At 42.1% G+C, this 14234-nt stretch overlaps 1 long non-coding RNA gene across 1 annotated transcript; it reads right to left on the bottom strand.

The window, feature by feature from the left end:
- Positions 1 to 976: 976 nt before the first annotated feature.
- Positions 977 to 3122, bottom strand: LOC121547959. Its single transcript, XR_005996579.2, has 7 exons — positions 3031 to 3122; positions 2746 to 2840; positions 2216 to 2637; positions 1926 to 2110; positions 1715 to 1818; positions 1507 to 1613; positions 977 to 1345 (listed from the first exon to the last, which is right to left on the bottom strand). It is a non-coding gene; the product is annotated as an uncharacterized LOC121547959 (long non-coding RNA).
- Positions 3123 to 14234: the final 11112 nt, after the last annotated feature.

Genomic DNA, 14234 nt, shown 5'->3' with positions numbered 1-14234 from the left:
AAACATGCCCTCGTAAAACTGACTATCCTACCGATCCTTGACTTCGGCGATGTCATTTACAAAATAGCCTCCAACACTCTACTCAGCAAATTGGATGTAGTCTATCACAGTGCCATCCGTTTTGTCTCCAAAGCCCCATACACTACCCACCACTGTGACCTGTACGCTCTTGTTGGCTGGTCCTCACTACATGTTCGTCGTCAAACCCACTGGCTCCAGGCCATCTATAAATCACTGCTAGGCAAATCCCCGCCTTATCTAAGCTCATTGGTCACCATAGCAGCACCCACCCGTAGTCTGCGCTCCAGCAGGTATATCTCACTGGTCATTCCCAAAGCCAACACCTCCTTTGGCCGCCATTCCTTCCAGTTCTCTGCTGCCAATGACTGGAACGAATTGCAAAAATCTCTGAAGCTGGAGACTCTTATCTCCCTCAATAACTTTAAGCATCAGTTGTCAGAGCACCTTACCGATCACTGCACCTGTACACAGCCCATCTGAAATTAGCCCACCCAACTACCTCATCCCTATATTGTTATCTATTTTGCTCTTTTGCACCCCAGTATCTCTATTTGCACATCATCTCTTGCACATCTAGCATTCCAGTGTTAATACTATTGTAATTATTCTGCACTATAGCCTATTTATTGCCTTACCTCCATAACTTGCTACATTTGCACACACTGTATATATATTTTCTGTTGTATTTCTGACTTTATGTTTTTTTACCCCATATGTAACTCTGTGTTGTTTTTATTGCACTACTTTGCTTTATCTTGGCCAGGTCGCAGTTGTAAATGAGAACCTGTTCTCAACTGGCTTACCTGGTTAAATAAAGGTGAAATAAATGAAATAAAAAATATTTTTTTAAAAACTGCTGTGAAAACCAACCTAGCAATATTTAAGATTGATATTCTTTGGTACAGTTGTGTCATTAATTTATTTTCAGATTTTATGTACACTCACATGTCAATCAATCATCAAAATACTGAATTCTGGTGTGTGGAATATTGAGGAGGTGGTTGCTGTGTGGGTGGGAGGTTCTGCCTGTCACTTGTTCTCAACAGGCAGCCAGTCTCGGAAGGGGGACTTGAAGAGGGAGACTGCAAAGTCCAGGCACTGCTGCTCTCGTTGTTCTGTGTGTTTGCAGTGCTAGTGTTTTTAGTTAATCTGTATATCTCACATATTATGTGCCCGGTATGATAGAGCAATAACTTTCTTAGCAGATAATGACAACATGACAATAACAGTAGCTGTAGATGATGTAGTGAAAAGTTGGAGGGTGGTTGGTAATGGAGGACATCAGGTGGATCCACGTCTGTGTGTTGGGCAGAACCCCTAGGTCCTGGAGAACAGGAGCAGAGTTAAAGGGAACAGGGTAGGAGACAGAGACGTAAACAAGCAAACACACTGGTTACACTTTACTGTGAGAAACTTTGATAGATTAGTGCAGTGTTATAAATGGGAGATATGTACTTTTCAACACTTTTGGAAGGTATAGCCTACCTCAAGCTGGTCCCCCTCCAACTCAGAGCACAGAGAATCAGACTGATCCGAACTCACTGGTTCTGTTGGATGGGATACCTCCTGGGGGGCTCGGACAGTCGATGGTCCTAAAGTCATTTGGAGAAGTAAATTGAAGAGGTATATTTTTATAAGCTCAGCATAACTACCATTTCTTGCTTTCTCAAATGTCAACCAAAGCTTAACATACTTTGTCTATTGGGCATCACCGAAGTGTAGGGAGTCAGTGCTTTCAGTGGTCAACCATCCAACTGCTCCAACTGGAGAAGATTGTTGGCTTCCACCGAGGTAACCCTAGGAAGACAAAGTTAAAAATATCAGTGTTAGGGAAACTAAAACTAGCTTCAGGTTATTTTGTGTGCAAATGCAAATGGTTATTATCTGAGATGTTTTCTATTCACCTTAACAGGTGGTGACCCCAGCTAGGAGCAAAAGAGCAGTGAGGTTTCCCAGGTCTCGCCTTCCTTTCGTCCTTCTTCCAAACCAAGTAATTCGCCCGGATGTCGTAGCACTTGGTCCCCTTCTTGATTCTGCTCCGGTAGCTCTCCTTCTGTTTCTCCTGCGCCTTGTCGATGTTCAGTCTCACCTTGATTGATAACAGGAATAAATGCAATTATATTTCATATTACAAATACATTTCTTACATATCTCTTGGAGGGCCAGAAAATACATTGACAGAGGACATTTTTACCTGGTCAAAAACCTCCACATCTTTGAAGGCGTTCTGATCTGGTTCGACAACTTCCACCACATCAGGTGGGATTTCAGTGATCTGAAAGTATGTTATACAAAAATAGCAATTGACAAACAACAACACTAAGTCAATCACAAATTTGAAAGACGACAGTATATACAATAATTGTATATACAATTGCATTGTTTACCTCAGTCAACAGCTGCGGCTCCCGTCCGTACTCGGTGGAGGCCTGGATGCTGCTGTTGTGTGCAAAGAGAATTACCTTCAGGTTGTTCTCCCACCCTTCCTGGTGCCAATCAAGGGACTTGCCCCTTGTTCCAGCGTTCATGAACTTGGTCACTCAAGATGACCTCAGGAGAACCATGGGTGTTGAAGATGTCCATCATCGCCTTGGAGGTGGCCTCGCCTGTCTCGTCCTTGATGGGTATCATACAAAACGAAAATCTATTTTTGGTTCCAAGCACCCTTTTTAATGGGTTACAGAAGATAATTTAGAGTTAAGCACGTACTCTGCCTTTACTGACCTTAATGGGTATCGCCTCCCTCCAAGTGATCGTCGCCGTCAGACACCAGCTGTTGCCCTTCCTGGATTTCGTGAAGGGTCCAATGAGGTCCACCCCTAACATTTGAAGTGTTAGAGAGAAGATTACTTTATTCTTACCTGTATCTGTGTCATACAGTATGCAGATTTTCATATTTGTAAGGATACTGACACACACACATTCTATAATATTGAACTCTGCTGTGGTCAAATAAAGCAACCATTACAAAACAACTTATCAGGGAAAAATTTGAATTGGCACACTTACCGATCATGTGCCATGGTGAAACAACTTTGATGGGCTTCAACTCCGGCGCCACAGTCTTCGCCCTCTCAAACTTCTGGCAGGCTAGACAGGGTACTGACCTTTAAGCAAAAAGTGACAAATTGAAACATTGTGTGCTCTCTGATATGACATTCATTGAAATTATAATAATTTCAGATATAATAGAATGTGATTGATAAACAAAAGGTTATTTCACTTGCCCAGCTGTCCACCTCCTTGACAATTCCCCATCAGAAGAAGCATAGGTTGATTTTGGCAATCATGCACTTCACTCCGAAATGGCCAGCATGCATCTCCGTCAGCACGGCCTCTTTCTCCTCCTTAGTAAAAATCACCCTCCTGTGTGGCTGGCCATCCTTCCCCCGTTGGTACATATGATTGCCTTACAAGTTGGAAGAGAAGAGTTGTTGAAATACTCAAGTCTTTGTACATTTTCACTGCTGTCTTTCTCTCTCTGTTTCTCTCTCCATCTCTCTCCCTGTCTGTCTTCCACTCTCTTCCCACCTCTCTCACTTTCTTCCTCTCTCTCCCCTCCCACCCCCACTGTACAGTAGCTAGCAACGTCAATCTAAAAACAGCTTAAATTATTTCTTCCTATTTAACAATATTTTCTTATATAAAGACAAAATGGTAAAGAAAGAGTGTTATTTTTCCAGTCTTTTCGGTCCTCTGAAGCAGCAGGTAGTCAGCAGGTTGTCACCGTCAAAACCACCGTCCATGGAGAGCAATTCTGAGGTAATCATTTTGCGCGGACTGAGCAAGCGCTTATGAGGTGAAATAGAACTAGAACTGCCCGCGTCCTCCTTCCTTCACGACCGCTACGAGGTAAAATAGAGCCGAGCAACCAGCAGCAACGGACACTTTGGTTCATTACGTAATCCGGTCAGAATTTTACAAATTTTAGCAACAGCCTAGCAACAGAAGCTAGAACTCATTGAATCCCATTGTGACGCAGGTGGGGGACACTTTTGGCATGACAAGCCCCTTTGAGCACTTGATGATGAACTTCATTGAGTTGACCCCTTGTAAGGGGAACAAGTATTGTTTGGTGATTGTTGACATATTTTCTAAATGGATTGAAGCTTTTCCTTGCAGGAGAGCTACAGCAGCAGCTGTGGCCAGGGCTCTTCTGAGAGAGATCCCACACAGTGACTGGTCTCTCTCCCCATGAGGTGCTGACAGGGCGACCTAACATGCCATTTCCTCAAAACAGGTTGACACTGCAGGGAATGGAAGAAGACATGGTAGCATATTGTGTCTCACTTAACAATGTTCTTAAGACTCTCTTCCCACAGGTGAAGGCTTCTCTGCCCAACCTATCAGGAGGAACTGAGCATTGTCTACGCCCTGGAGACTTTGTGGTGGTAAAAGACTACAGAAGGAAGAGCTGGAAGGATCCTTGTTGGAGAGGACCATATCAGGTTTTGCTGGCTGACCAGCCCGACTGCGGTAAAGGTAGCTGAGAGGGGCACCTGGATTCACATCTTGCACTGCAGATGAGTTCCTGCACCTGAGGAGGATGGCGTGAGTCCCATCCCTTAGGCTGTGTGGACTGCCTGTCTGGATCTGCACCATTGTGTTGATTGGAACAGTTGGTTGCCCTCCAGTGGGTGACCGTTCAGGTGAAGAGGAAAGTCCCGAGCCAAAGGGACCACCACAGACCCGGAGCAGTGGTCCAGAAGGAGAAGTCAGCCAAAGAAAAAGAGGAGGAAAAGGTCAAGATGAGGGAGGGAATCTGTTCCTCTCTCGAGCTGGAATGGTGGCAAATGTCACCTCATATAAGACTTCTTGTTGGGTATGTGGGTTGGGTCATGTGGGAGTAGGTAAGGGTCTCCCATATGTAGGGATTCCTTTGGGGGTGAACTTAACTATTCAACTGTCCTCAATATTGTCATTGGCCAATTCCCCACCAAAGAATATTGACCAGGAAATGTGAGTTATACAATTTCTGTCTACAATAAGTCTATCGCACTGAAAGGAGCCCGAAATGGTACCTATTGGTTGTGTGGCCGGGGCGGCAGGTAGCTTAGTGGTTAAGAGCGTTGTGCCAGTAACCGAAAGGTCACTGGTTCTAATCCCCGAGCCGACTAGGTGAAAAATCTGTCGATGTGCCCTTGAGCAAGGCACTTAACCCTAATTGCTCCTGTAAGTCGCTCTGGATAAGAGCGTCTGCTAAATGACTAAAATGTCAAATGTAATGTGGCCGATTTGCTTATTATAGTTTACCACCTAATTGGGGAGGGACGTATACTGTTGGGGTTTGTGGTACCGGCCATGAAAGTCCTTGGAAACACTGAAACAGAATTGAGGGATCTGTTCAGGGACTATCATCAGCCGAACCCTCATTTTAATAAGCAATCCCTTGCAGATGTCACTCAGGTGCAGACCTTCTTCTCCCGATTCGCTGGTGTTTTGCTGCCCCAATATGGAGTTGCATGTGCCTTAGATCAAATTTGAGATTTGGCTATTAAAGTTGAGAAAATGGGAAATGCTAGAGACACCTTGGTTGCTCTGAATACTTATTGGCTGGTCAAGGGGGTACTTGTGCATTCATTGGTGACAAGGGCTGCACTTTTGTCCCAGATGTGTCATCAAATGTGACTGCTCTTGCTAACTACATTGCTACAGTTGCAAAATCTCATTCCAGGGAATCAGAGTGGGTGTTTACTGGTTGGCTGAAAGGCCTCTTTGGAGCTTGGGGCTCCCAGATAGCTCAGTGGGTGAAAGCTGGAATCCTTTGTTTAATGTGTTTGATCATTTTGCTTTCTTGTTGTAAGGCCATTTGTACTTCCCTGGCAACTCGAGTCTCAGCAACTATCATGTTCAATGCTACTAAAGGTGATACTAATAACTTGCTGTCTCTCCAGGAACTCCCCTTTCGCCCTATAATGGATGATAATATACAAGAATGACTTAGTATCCATGTTTGATTAAGTACCTGAAGGTTTTAAGTTAGGTTGTTAAATGACAGCAACCTTATAATATAAAGGGTAACGGAAAAAGGATCAAATATGAAGATGGATTTTTCCCTATTGTTATGCCTATTGTATGTAAGAATCAATATTTACTAAATACACTCCTGTTGATAGACTGAATGTATGTTAAGAAGTAAAATACATTTATGTTATCACATATAGTGATAAAAGGAGGGAGTGTAGTGGATATTTTTGTGTCCTCTGTGTCTCTGCAAATGCGTGACTACATGTGGCATGTTGTTTCCTGGTTATTGTGTTAGGATGTTCTGTGACTTTGCTCTCAGGGAGGGAACTGAAGAAGGAGAACAGAAAGAAGGGAACAAATTGTTACTTTGGACCAAAGTCTAGAAACGCCTGATCAGCTTATTGCACCCTGAGAGCAGAGATGCCTAGTTTGTGCTACTTCTGACAGACTTGTACTTTGAGTATTAAGTTTGTCGTAACCTCTCCGGCCGTGAAAAAGAAGATTTGCTCATTTAACTTTGACTTGGAGTCTTTAGTGGTAATTTACACAATAGAGTTTCTCCTATTTTTCTCTGCAGATCCTCTCAAGCTCTGTCAGGTTGGAAAGGGAGCGTCGCTGCACAGCTATTTTCAGGTCTCTCCAGAGATGTTAGATCGGGTTCAATTCTGGGCTCTGGCTGGGCCACTCAAGAACATTCAGAGACTTGTCCCGAAGCCACTTCTGCGTTGTCTTGGCTGTGTCCTTAGGGTCGTTGTCCTGTTGGAAAGTGAACCTTAGCTCTGGAGCAGGTTTTCATGAAGGATCTCTCTGTACTTTGCTCCGTTCATCTTTCCCTTGATCCTGACTAGTCTCCCAGTCCCTGCCGCTGAAAAACATCCCTACAGCATGATGCTGCCACCACTATGCTTCACCGTAGGGATTGTGCCTGGTTTCCTCCAGACGTGACTCTTGGCATTCAGGCGAAAGAGTTCAATCTTGGTTTCAACAGATCAGAGAATCTTGTTTCTCATGGTCTGAGAGTCCTTTAGGTGCCTTTCGGCTAATTCCAAGCGGGCTGTCATATGCCTTTACTGAGGAGTGGCTTCTGTCTGGCCACTCTACCATAAAGGCCTGATTTGTGGAGTGCTACAGAGATGGTTATCCTTCTGGAAGGTTCTCCCATCTCCACAGAGGAACCCTGGAGCTCTGTCAGATTGACAATCTGGTTTTTGGTCACCTCCCTGACCAAGGCCCTTCTCCCCAGATTGCTCAGTTTGGCCAGCTCTAGGAAGAGTCCTGGTGGTTCTAAACTTCTTTCATTTAAGAATGATGCAGGCCACTTTGTTCATGGGGACCTTCAATGCTGCAGAATTTTTTTGTACCCTTCCCTAGATCTGTGCCTCGACACAATCCTGTCTCAGAGCTCTACGGACAATTCCTTCGACCTCATGGCTTGGTTTTTGCTCTGACATGCACTGTCAATTGTGGGACCTTATTTAGACAGGTGTGTGCCTTTCCAAATCATGTCCAATCAATTGAATTTACCACAGGTGGACTCCAATCAAGTTGTAGAAACATCTCAATGATGATCAATGGAAACAGGATGCACCTGAGCACAATTTCGAGTCTCATAGCAAAGCATCTGAATACTTATGTAAATAAGGTATTTCTGTTTTATAGTTTTTATAAATGTGCAAAAATTTCTAAAAACCTGTTTGTTTCTGCTTTGTCATTATGGGGTACTGTGTGTAGATTGATGAGGGATTTATTTTTTTACATTTTAGTCATTTAGCAGACGCTCTTATCCAGTGCATACATTTTTCATACTTTCATACTTTTTCATATTAATGTAATCCATTTTATAATAAGGCTGTAATGTAACAAAATGTGGAAAAAGGGAAGATGTCTGAATACTTTCCGAATGCATTGTGGCCTATGGAATGGGTGTGGTAAAAGGCCTTCAACACTTAAGTGATAATGCCCGAGAAGCCAGTGTTTGGAGGATATATTGGCACGGGGGTTGTTAGGCCCGACATCAAGTCGAGGGCCAGAAAACCGTGTCAATATATCCTCCAAACACCAGTTTATCACTTTTATACAACGGGTTACCAACATATTAAAATAATGATAGACATATTTTCATTAAAAATATATTTTTATTAATTTTTTCATACTATTTCTTCCTTGCACAAGATATAATCCCGACACAAATCTAGGGTTGCTACCCAAGTCAGCTGGTCGTTCGTTTTATTGGTTCGGTTGGCAGAGACACGACCCAGTCGTTCAGTCTTTTTGTTCTGTATCTATGGACGCGACCCAGTCGTTTGTTCTAAATGTTCCATTGCCATACTGACTGGCAACGTTCTTATCCTATCTTACAGTCACGTCAAACAGTGCAGCCAGAATAAAAGCAAAGTAGCTGCATTTGCGTTTGTTTACGCTGTTTTCTAGTGACATTTATTTGGATACATCCATAACAATGAGCTAATGTGCTCTCTCATCAGGATACTGTTGTTCAGAGGAGCTAGCCAACAACACAACTAACACAATCCCTTCAAACTGAAGCTGGAAAGACAGCAAACTAGCTGCACTTTGTTTCATTTGACCTGTTTTCTATTGATAGTTCTTTGTATACGTACAGTTGAAGTCGGAAGTTTACATACACCTTAGCCAAATACATTTAAACTCAGTTTTTCACAACTCCTGACATTTAATCCTAGTAAAAATTCCCTGTCTTAAGTCAGTTAGGATCACCACTTTATTTTAAGAATGTGAAATGTCAGAATAATAGTAGAGAGAATGATTTATTTCAGCTTCTATTTCTTTAATCACATTCCCAGTGGGTCAGAAGTTTACATACACTCTATTAGTATTTGGTAGCATTGCCTTTAAATTGTTTAACTTGGGCCAAACGTTTCAGGTAGCCTTCCACAAGCTTCCCACAATAAGTTGGGTGAATTTTGGCCCATTCCTCCTGACAGAGCTGGTTTAACGGAGTCAGGTTTGTAGGCCTCCTTGCTCGCACACGCTTTTTCAGTTCTGCCTACACATTTTCTATAGGATTGAGGTCAGGGCTTTGTGATGGCCACTCCAATACCTTGACTTTGTTGTCCTTAAGCCATTTTATGTATGGGTAAAGTATGATTGGGGTCATTGTCCATTTGGAAGACTCATTTGCGACCAAGCTTTAACTTCCTGACTGATGTCTTGAGATGTTGCTTCAATATATCCACATAATTTTCCTTCCTCATGATGTCATCTATTTTGTGAAGTGCACCAGTCCCTCCTGCAGCAAAGCACCCCCACAGCATGATGCTGCCTCCCCCGTGCTTCACGGTTGGGATGGTGTTCTTCAGTTCTATTTTTGTTTCATCAGACCAGAGGACATTTCTCCAAAAAGTATGATATTTGTCCCCTTGTGCAGTTGCAAACCGTAGTCTGGCTTTTTTATGGCGGTTTTGGAGCAGTGGCTTCTTCCTTGCTGAGGGGCCTTTCAGATTATGTCGATATAAGACTTGTTTTACTGTGGATATAGATACTTTTGTACCTGTTTCCTCCAGCATCTTCACAATGTCCTTTGCTGTTGTTCTGGGATTGATTTGCACTTTTCGCACCAAAGTACGTTCATCTCTAGGAGACAGAAAGCGTCTCCTTCCTGAGCGGTATGACAGCTGCGTGGTCCCATGGTGTTTATACTTGCGTACTATTGTTTGTACAGATGAACATGGTACCTTCAGGCGTTTGGAAATTGCTCCCAAGGATGAACCAGACTTGTGGAGGTCTACAAAAACTTTTCTGAGGTCTTGCCTTATTTCTTTTGATTTTCCCATGATGTCAAGCAAAGAGGCACTGAGTTTGAAGGTAGGCCTTGAAATACATCCACAGGTACACCTCCAATTGACTCAAATGATGTCAATTAGCCTATCAGAAGCTTCTAAAGCCATGACATCATTTTCTGGAATTTTCCAAGCTGTTTAAAGGCACAGTCAACTTAGTGTATGTAACCTTCTGACCCACTTGAATTGTGATACAGTGAATTATAAGTGAAATAATCTGTCTGTAAACAATTGTTGGAAAAATTACTTGTGTCATGCACAAAGTAGATGTCCTAACTGACTTGCTAAAACTATAGTTTGTTAACAAGAAATGTGTGGAGTGGTTGAAAAACGAGTTTTAATGACTCCAACCTAAGTGTATGTAAACTTCCGACTTCAACTGTACATCCATAAAAATGATGCTGATTCATGATTTCGACTGGCTGAGAAAAGCTGCCTGCCTCTCTGTCTCATCCCGACTCCAGACACATTCATGACTATGGGACAGCTGGAGATCGAATTTAAATATTGAAACAATGTTGCAAATGTCGGAAAGACAGACAGCAAGGTTTATACAAATCTCCGCTGTTGAAAACTAAATGTTATTCTAAAAGAAATGTGAGATAATGTCTAGATGTTTTTTATAGTGGAGATCAAGTTTATAAATTGCCTGGCTGGGCTGATGAGACAGTGGATTGCGCAGTCAGATGGAACAGAGTAAATAGGCAATTTAACGTCATAGATTTAGCCGGTGGTAACTTGTGGAATAGATACCAGCTGGAATTCGGTTTGAACCAATTAGCATTTAGGATTAGACCCACCCATTGTATAAATAAGGGATAATCAACAAGGGGCTATGAGTTCTATGGAAAATAATGAACGACGTGGAAGGTGTGTTCCACCACACTAGTGGAGTGTACTGTAACTGACCTTCCAAGGAGTTGCATTATTTTCCAGAGAACACTGAGTGGATTATCCCTTTAATACCATGGCTATAATGTAATACATTTGCTGCTAGAAATGTGTTCATTTGCCGGTAGAAATGTGTCAACATCCACTGAAGTAGCTAGCTATATTATTATTATTATAAGTTTACTAGATAGCTACAGTAGTTGTCATGGTAACCAAACAAACAGACTTGCTAGTTTAGCTAACAAAACCATCAGTCCTAGCTTGCCATTATGAAAATCAAATTCAACAATGCCAATAATATTTTCAATTCGACTTTTGCTTTCAAAAGCAGCTCAAACATTGAACATGTAAGAATGAACTATATCCATTGAATTCTACTGTGCAAATATAGTGCATTATAGGGAAATAATGCACGTTCTAGAATGCTCTACAAGCCAATCAGAAACAAGTTAACAATCCCGTGGTATAATTAAGCAATATGGCATGGAGGGGTGCGGTATATGCCCAATATACCACAGCTAAGTGCTGTTCTTAGGCACATTGCAACGCAGAGTGCTGGATACAGCCTTTAGCCATGGTATATTGGCCATATACCACAAACCCCTGAGGTGCCTTATTACTATTATAAACTGGTTACCAACGCCCTGCTGATAAGGGTGGGTCGGTTGTACTCATGGATAGGACAGTTTATGTAAATGAGTGTCATAGACAACTGCTTGACATCAACACCTTTTACAAGAAACTCAGAAGTGACCCCACTTCCCAATTTCAGTACACTATCTTTACTGTTCTAGATGTGTATTTAAGTTCTGGTCAAATCACCAAAAAAGAACACGACTTTTTGGCTATTCAACACCCTAAAATTGCCACTTTCTATACTTTGCCGAAATTTCAGAAGAATGTTACAAAAGCTCCAGGGCGCCCTATTGTAGCGGGCATTGATGCAGTAACATCCCCTTTATCGACTTTTGTTGACTTTTTCATTAGACCACTCGCAAAACAGCTCCACTCCTTTGTAAAGGACACCAGCAGTATGATCTCTATTATTGAATCTCTTCATCCTCTCCCTGATTCTACTTTGTTTGTTACTTTTGATGTTGAGTCGTTATACACGAATATTCCACACGAGGGCAGTATTGAAGCCATGGAACATTTTCTTCTGCAATGTGACCCTAATGAACTACCTTCCAGTGCATACATTATAACATTGGCTGAAATAGTACTCACACACAACTACATCATGTTTCTAAATTATTTATTTATTCAGACGAAGGGTACTGCTATGGGATCCCCTATGGCTCCTAACTATGCTAATTTCTATGTGGGTTACATGGAGAAACAGTCAATTTTCAACCCTCTCAAAAATGTTGTCTTGCCTAACATTATTATTTGGAAACGGTAGATTGATTGTATTTTTGTTCTACGGAGGGGTGATTCAAAACAGCTCCAGGCATTCCATGCTTTTCTCTTAACTCTTGTTCTGAGTACCTGAGATTTACTATGCAATCTGACACAGGTCATATCAATTTCCTTGATCTTCTGATTTTGTGTGAGGATAATGTTCTATACACTGATCTTTACAGGATGCCTACTGATCATAATAATTTGTTGAGGGCTGACAGTTGTCACCCGCTTCCCTTGAAAAACAGTTTTCCCTACAGCCAATTCTGTCGAATCAAAAGAATTAGCAATAAACTATCAGATTTCGAAAGAAATATGGTTGAGACGCAAAGAAAATTCAGGTCAGATTAATAATGCCAATGGTCAGATTAATACTGCCATTGAGAAAATTCAAAACAAATCGAGACATGATCTTTCAAGGACTGTCTCGCAAAAAGAAGCATTCTTGCGTTCTAACTACACGAGATCAATTGGTAAACTCTGATTTACCACCCCAAAACATCCCTGCACAACGTCTATTTGCGCCTCTACGGGATGGAAACTACAAGTGTAATGGCTGCGTTCAATGCAATGGCACTTACAAATGTAGATCCTTCTAACACCCCCAAACAGGGAAACAGATCCAGTGGCGGCTGGTGAAAAATATTCTCGGTGGGGCTGTGCCATACTTTTTTTTTCCTGTAACCATCGCGATATATTTTAACACTAACTGCAGGACAGCAGTGCTCAGTGAAACATTCAGTAATTATTTAATGCCAATATTAAAAAGTTGAGGCATTCTTACACAAAAACATATTACACAAACCCAAGCCTTTCATTTGCATTTAAAGTGAACTTTTCACCATTGGTAGTAAACAGGCAACGCAACAGGCATGCTGTCAGAACAGAGTGGAAAGTGGACAATAACATGAAATTATTATAAAGTTTATAGGAAATCTTACACTGTATAAAAGGATGTATAATATAGAAATGGATATCAAGTGGATGAACTCAAACCTTTGACTGGAAGAATAGCATACAGTATTTTATGATCATACTAAATGTGACTAATTGTTAATGTGCTCCAGAACTGCAACAATTAATTGATACAAAACAACATATATACAGTAATATTAGCAAAGACACTATTAAGACTTTCTAGAGTACCATTTATAACTGGATTTTTTTATGCTAAGGTCAACTATATACAAAGAAACATGCGGCCAGAGCTGCTCTGTGTGTGTGTGTCTGTCATCTTATTTGTACAGGAATTTTGCCCGTCTGTCCTTCTGAGTGGCAAACCTCTCAATGACCCTTTGATTAAAGTCAGGAATGTCCCTGACAAGTTTCTTCTCCATGGAGAGCATGGCCAGAGCGTTCAGGCGATCCTGTGTCATGCTGTTTCTCAGGAAGGTCTTGATCCTTTTCAGTGTAGAGAAGCACCTTTCTGACTCAGCAGTTGTCATGGGTGTGGTGATGAGGATCTTGAGGAGGCTGGCAGTCTCTGTGAAAGTGCTCTGAAGGTTGTTCTCCATGAAGAACTGGTACAGGGGCACTGCACCACTACAAGCCTTGAACTCACTGTTCTCATAGATGAGGGACAGTTCGGTTTTGAGCTTGGCCTTGTTCAACATGGGGTACGCCTCCACGGTTGTTTCCAAGCGCTGTATCGGGAACTTCACACTGTGTTGTGGGAACAACTCTCCGTGCAATAGTGTTGCGCTGATGAGGTGCTGGGTGAAGGAGAACCTCTCTTTGGCATGACTCAGGATGGTATCACATACCTGTAAAAGATACATCATCAGCTTTAATTTGCAATTAAGCTATTTTGATGCAAGTGATCCTGACTGACATATGCCTATGTCCAACTCAAGTATATGATTACCAAGGTGCTGATTGTTCAGGGTTTTGGCTACATACTACCAGGCCTGAAAAAAGTTCTAGGGGGAAACACTGACAATTACATCACAACTTACCTCTATAGCCAACCTCTGTTGTTCTCCTGGTCCCAGCATCCTCCGTCGCTTGATGGGCTGTTGCTGCTCGTCAGATGCGCTGTCCCCACACAAAGAGGGAATTGAGGCCCTGGGTCCAAAAAATAAAGTTTAATTTGATAACTTGCAATCAGACTTCTTAACTCACTGTAATTCCCCCTCAACA

The sequence above is a fragment of the Coregonus clupeaformis genome, chromosome 31, assembly GCF_020615455.1.
Source record: "Coregonus clupeaformis isolate EN_2021a chromosome 31, ASM2061545v1, whole genome shotgun sequence".
Classification (NCBI taxonomy): Eukaryota; Metazoa; Chordata; class Actinopteri; order Salmoniformes; family Salmonidae; genus Coregonus; species Coregonus clupeaformis.
The sequence above is the reverse complement of the archived record's forward strand: the minus strand, read 5'-3'. Positions and strand labels throughout refer to the sequence as shown.